The sequence below is a fragment of the Phyllostomus discolor genome, chromosome 1, assembly GCF_004126475.2.
Source record: "Phyllostomus discolor isolate MPI-MPIP mPhyDis1 chromosome 1, mPhyDis1.pri.v3, whole genome shotgun sequence".
Classification (NCBI taxonomy): Eukaryota; Metazoa; Chordata; class Mammalia; order Chiroptera; family Phyllostomidae; genus Phyllostomus; species Phyllostomus discolor.
Window position 1 is genome coordinate 155217413 of NC_040903.2, and position 6314 is coordinate 155223726.

Genomic DNA, 6314 nt, shown 5'->3' on the forward strand with positions numbered 1-6314 from the left:
TCAGTACATAAATTGTGTTTAAAAACATGGGTCTGGTACTGACCAGTGTGCTTAATGGATGGGTGTCATCCTGCAACCCAAAGGTCACTGGTTCGATTCCCAGTCAGGGCACATGTCTGGGTTGCAGGCCAGGTCCTCAGTTGGGGGTGTGCCAGAGGCAACCAATTGATGTTTTTCTCCTTTTTCTACCTGTCTTCCCCTGTCTAAAAATAAATAAAAACTTTAAACAAAACCAAAACAACATAGGGTCTGGTGGAATCAGCCAGGAAGTAGAGAAGAGGGCTAGCGACTGATTGTTGAGACTTAGTTGAAAAGCAAGGACAAGAGGAATAGGTTTCATTAAGATTTCTTTTGTGTCTTCATCAGCGTAGTATTTACTGAACTATATCAATATGGTGTAATATTAAATAATGCCATCGAGATGATTGTAATGCAGTCTAAGCTCTTCCTGTTATGGGAGCTGAATCCTCAGGTATTTATCACTGTATACTTAGGGATTTTCACTTTCTTGGGCATAAACTCTAAATTTCATAACTTAGCATACCAGAGCCATCATTTTCTGACTCTACCCTACCTTTCTCTACTCTTACTCGGTTCCTCTTTAATACTCCTATCATTCTTTGACTTTAGAGCTTTTGTTTTGGCAAAAGAGAGTAAATAATTGAAACTAGATTTTACAATACACGATCATATGGACCTCAGCTGAGATTTGTAGAATTTTTTTTTATGGTGACTTTTGGTTTTAATGGTACTCATTGTGATGGAAGTTAGCTAGTACAAAGTTTAATGAAGTGATGTCAGAAGTCTTAGTTCAGAGACAGTTTAGGAATGTTTAATCTCTAGGACTGAACAATGCTTATTCTTTGGAGGCAAGCTAGTATAATATTCTTCCTTCACTTGCCCACTTTCCCACCCACCTTCTCAGCAGTCAGGAATTCTATTTTAACATTACATGTGTACTTTGAGCTCTTTGCTGTAGAAGAAACCTAGTGTAATAAGTTCGGTAGACTCAGCAGTCCTCTCCCCAGGAATGTCCATTAAACTATTGCATAGAGGGAGGCTTAATCATGTAAATTATAGGTGTGAGCGTTTCAGTCTGTGAGCTCAAAGTAGACCTAATTATTTGTCATTCAATTGTAAGCATCTATTGAGCACTTACCATATATGGGAATTGTATGAGGTGCTGTAGGGGACACACAAAAGAAATAAAAGGTATGGTTCCCTGCACATGAATCCCTGACAGTTTAGTCTAGGAACTGAAACATAACATTAAAAAGGAATTTAATCTTAACAAGCAGTGTGTCAGTAGGTAAAAAGTACTGTGGTATAAATCAAGGACTTTGTATTTTTTAAGCCCATAATTTTATTCCCAGTTATATGCAGTCTTATCATATATCAATTTTTAGTATTTTGACCTGACCTGAAAGCTCTGTGATTTTTCCTATCCTTGAACATTTCTAGTTTCAGTAAGATACTGATTTGGCTTTTTGTTTGATGTGATGATAGCCCTATATAGAGAGTGCCCTGCCAGTGTATTGATGTCAAACATTTTTTTCTTTCACATCAATAGAGCAAATACAAGGCAGAATGTCATTTATCACTTATAAGTATAGGAGGCATACTTTCATAGTTTTGTTATGTGTAGGTTTTTCTAGACATATTTTCTACCTAAGGGTAGGGGAGAAGAGTTTTAGAGAGAGGGGAAGGGAGGGAGAAAGAGGGAGAGAAACATCAATGTGTGTTTGCCTCTCACATGGCCCCCACTGGGGGACTTGGCCCGCAACCCAGGCATGTGCCCTGACTGGGAATCAAACAGGCAACCCTTTGGTTGCAGCCCACGCTCAATCCACTGAGCTATACCAGCCAGGGCAAAAGTACAATTATTCTTGAACAACATGATAGTTCAGGGTGCTGACTCCTGCACAATTAAAAATCCACATGTAATTTTTGACTCCCCTAAAACTTAACTACTAATAGCCTATTGTTGACTGGAAGCCTTACAACATAAACAGTTTGATTAACACATATGTGTATGTGTTATGTACTGTAGTCTTATAGTAAAGTAGTTAAAGAAAAAATGTTATTAGGAAAATGATAAGGAAGAAAAAATACATTCACAGTACTCTATTTAAAAAATTATTTATTTTTAGAGAGAAGGGAAGGAGAGAGAGAGGGAGAGAAACCTCAATGTGTGGTTGCCTTTCATGCGCCTCCTACTGGGGACCTGGCCCAAAACCCAGGCATGTGCCCTGACTGGGAATAGAACCGGGACCCTTTTGTTAACAGGCCCATGGTCATTCCATTGAGCTACACCAGCCAGGGCTACAGTACTCTACATACTGGAAAAAAAAATCCATGTAAGCTGACCCATGCAGTTTAAACCTACATTGTTCAAGGGTCAACAGTACTTATTTTTATTATTTTTGTTATGAAAGCAGTTTTCTTCTTGAGAATATAGATAAACACGAAGAAGGAAATAAAAAAACTCCTACCACTGTTAACCTTACTGATATACTTCTAGTCTTTTTTTTTTTTTTTTTTTTTTTTTAGTGGCAAGTCCCCCTGCCCCCAAGGAACTTATTATACCAGTCTTCACAAAATTTTGTATTTTTATTTTTTAATTTATTAATCTTCGAGAGAGAGAGAGGAAGGAAAAGAGAGAAGCATTGATTGGCAGTTTTACTTATTTATGCATTCATTGGTTGATTCTTGTATGTGCCCTGATTGGGGATCCAACCTGCACCCTTGGCATATGAGATGATGCTCTAACCAAATGAGCTACTTGACCACGGCACAGGTTTTGTTTTTTAGTAATAAAATGAATAACTCAGATACCTGTAGAAGCATAAAAAATTCCCCGTTATTTCAATCTTTCTTTAATACATCATAGTTTCTGTATATTCCTACCACTCTTATTAGCTTCGTTTAGTACTTTTTTTTTCTCCCCCCGCCCAATCCCTGTTTAGTACTCTTAAAAGATGGTGCCCAGGCTTCCAGCTAAGGTGGAGGCATAGGTAGATACTCTTCGCCTCCTCGCACAACCAAAAGAAGAATAACAACCAATTTAAAAACAAAAAACAACCAGAACTATCAGAAGATTGAACTGTGTGGAAGACCAACAAGCAAGGAGTTAAAGAAGAAATATTGACCCAGACTGGTAGGAGGGGAGGAGATGGGCAGCCAGGGCGAATAGGATGTGTGGCAAAGGGTGGCTGCAGGACCAGGTTGGTGAGGCAGAGGCTGGTGGTCCCACATTTGCATGTGAATAAATTGGGAGAAACAACTGGTGAGGGAGACAGACTGCACAACCCAGGGTTCAGACTCGGGCAAAGAAAGCCTCAAAACCTCTGGCTATAAAAACCTGTAAGGGTTGTGGCAATGGGAGAAACTCCCAGACTCACAGGAGAGTTCATCGCAGTGACTCGCAAGGTCCTAGAATGTACACAAACCCACTCACCCAGGAATCAGCAACCAGAAGGGCCCAATTTGCTTGTGGGTAGTGGGGGAAGTGACTGAAAGCTGGCCAAGAGCCAGCAAGCAGCCTTGTTCCCTCTCAGACCCCTCCCCCACAGATAGTGCCACAATACAGTGAAGTGAGTTGCCTGGCCCTGGTGAATACCCAAGGCTCCGCCCCTTATAACAGGACAGGTGAGGCAAGACAAAACATATGGCCCAAATGAAAGAACAGATCAAAACTTCAAAAGTAAAACTAAGTGATGAAGACATAGCCAACCTATCAGATGCAGGGTTCAAACACTGGTAATCAGGACGCTCACAGAAATGGTTAAGTATGGTCACAAAATAGAGGAAAAAGTGAAGGCTATGCAAAGTGAAAAAAGCAGAATATACAGGTAACCAACAGTGAATGGGAAGGAATCTGGGACAGAAGGAAGAAATTAAATATTTAACCAGAAGAGAATGAAGAAACAAGAATTCAAATATATATAAAGAGAGGCTTAGGAACCTCCAGGACAACTCTAAACGTTCCAACCTCAGAATCATAGGGGTGCCAGAAGAAGAGAAAGAGCAAGAAATTGTAAGCTAATTTGAAGAAATGATGAAGGCGAACTTCCCCAATCTGGCAAAGGAAGTAGACTCCCAGGAAGTCCAGGAAGCTCTGAGAGTCCCAAAGAAGTGGGACCCAAGGAAGCACATACCAAGGCCATCATAATTACATTACCCTAGATTAAAGATAAGGAGAGAATCTTAGAAGCAACAAGAGAAAAGGAGACAGTTACCTACAAAGGAGAGCCCATAAGACCGTCAGCTGATTTCTCAAAAGAAACCTTCCAGGCAAGAAGGGGCTGGAAAGAAGTATTTGAAGCCATGAAGGCAAGGACCTACATCCAAGATTGCGCTATCCAGCAAGCTATCATTTAGAATGGAAGGGCAGATAAAGTGCTTCCCAGATAAGGTCGTTAAAGGAATTCATCATCACCAAGCCCTTATTATATGAAATGTTAAAAGGACTTATCTAAGAAAAAGAAGAGCAAAACTATGAACAGTAAAAGGACAAGAAACACACAACTATCAACAACTGAACCTGAAACACAAAAACAAACTAAGCAAACATCTGCAACAGGAACAGAATCACAGAAATGGAGATCACATGGAGGATTGTCAGCAGGGAGGGAGGGGGGGAGAATGGGGGAAAAGGCACAGGGAATAAGCAGCATAAATAGTAGGTACAAAATAGACAGGGGGAGGTTAAGAACAGTATAGGAAATGGAGAAGCCAAAGAACTAATATGTGCAACCCATGGCCATGAACTAAGGTCGGGGGGGCATGATGGAGGGAGGGGGGTGCAGGGCAGGAGATAAAGGGGAGAAAAAAATGGGACAACTGTAATAGCATAATCAACAAAATATACTGGGGGAAAAAAAGATGCCATCCACAACAAGATATAATGAAGTCCAGATTTAGGCAAGCAAGGCCAGGATATAGAGGAATTATTTCTGCCCTGGCTGGTGCGGCTCAGTGGATTGAGTGCCAACCTGCAAACCAAAAGGTCACTGGTTCGATTCCCAGCCAGGGCATATGCCTGGGTTGCCTACCAGGTCCCCAGTGTGGTGTGTGGGAGAGGCAACTGGTTGATATATCTCTCACACCTCAATGTTTCTCTTTCACCCTCCCTTCCCCTATGTCTAAAAATAAATAAATAAAATAAAATAAAATAAAGAATTATCTCCTGTCAGGATCTCGGTACCACATCTTCATTTTAGAGTCTTTTGCAGATGTGTCCCATTTTGGCTTATATTGGACTTACTTTGTTGGTATTTAAAACTTTAGTTTTGCTAATATATTCCAACAATTTTCAAATCTTTTCCCAATAACTGTTTACCTACTGATGTAACAGAACTGGCCAGCCTGTCTTTCATGTATTTTTTGCTTCCCCTGTGTACCTTCATTGGAAGAGCTAGCAGCAGAACATCGAAACATTGGCCAGTCAGAGAATAGAGAGAGCAAAGCCTTTGGAAAATCTACACATTTTATAATTGTTCTCCAAATAATATAATGATGACTATACATTTTCTAGATACTTTCTTTAGGATTCCTGAAATGGCAGAAAGTAAGTACTTGGATAGTAATCAGAAACTGACCTGTTGGCTTCTTCTTCAAAAAGTATTGGAAAACCTGTTTTTTTTTTTTCCCAGGAAAATATGCCATTGTAGTCTTACCCTTATTATCCAATACTATATCCAAACTCTGTTGCCTATCAGCCTTCCATTTTTCATGGCTGTCATTGGCTCTTATATTCATAGACCAGGGATTGGCAAATTTTTTTTTATGTAAGATCAGATAGTACATATTTTAGGTTTTGTGGGCCAGAGGATCACTCCCTCAATAGCTCAGCTGTGTCATTGTGTTACAAAAGCAGCCATAGACATTACATAAATGAGTGAATGTGACTGTGTTCTAATAAAACTATTTATAAAAAGAGACTGTGTTTTGATAACGCCTTTTGTATATCTACCACCTTTACCATCTGTGAAGATCAAATAGTGAATGCTAGGTTGGAAATACTTTTCCTTCAGAATTTTTGAAGGCCTTGCTTCTAGCTTCCAGTGTTCTTTTTGAGAAGTCCCTTGCTATTCTGATTTCTTGATCCTTTGTTTAAACCCATTCTCTCCACCCCCCAGGCTTCTCCTGGTTCCTACTACTTTTGTGTGTTCCTCTTATAAGTTACTTAAATGTCATCATTTTTCCTTATCATTGGGGAGTAGTAATATCTGAGTCTTGTGAGGATTGATGAGATCAGAATGTAAAGCACTAAAAACAATGCTTGGCATATAGTAAGCACTTAGTGAATATTC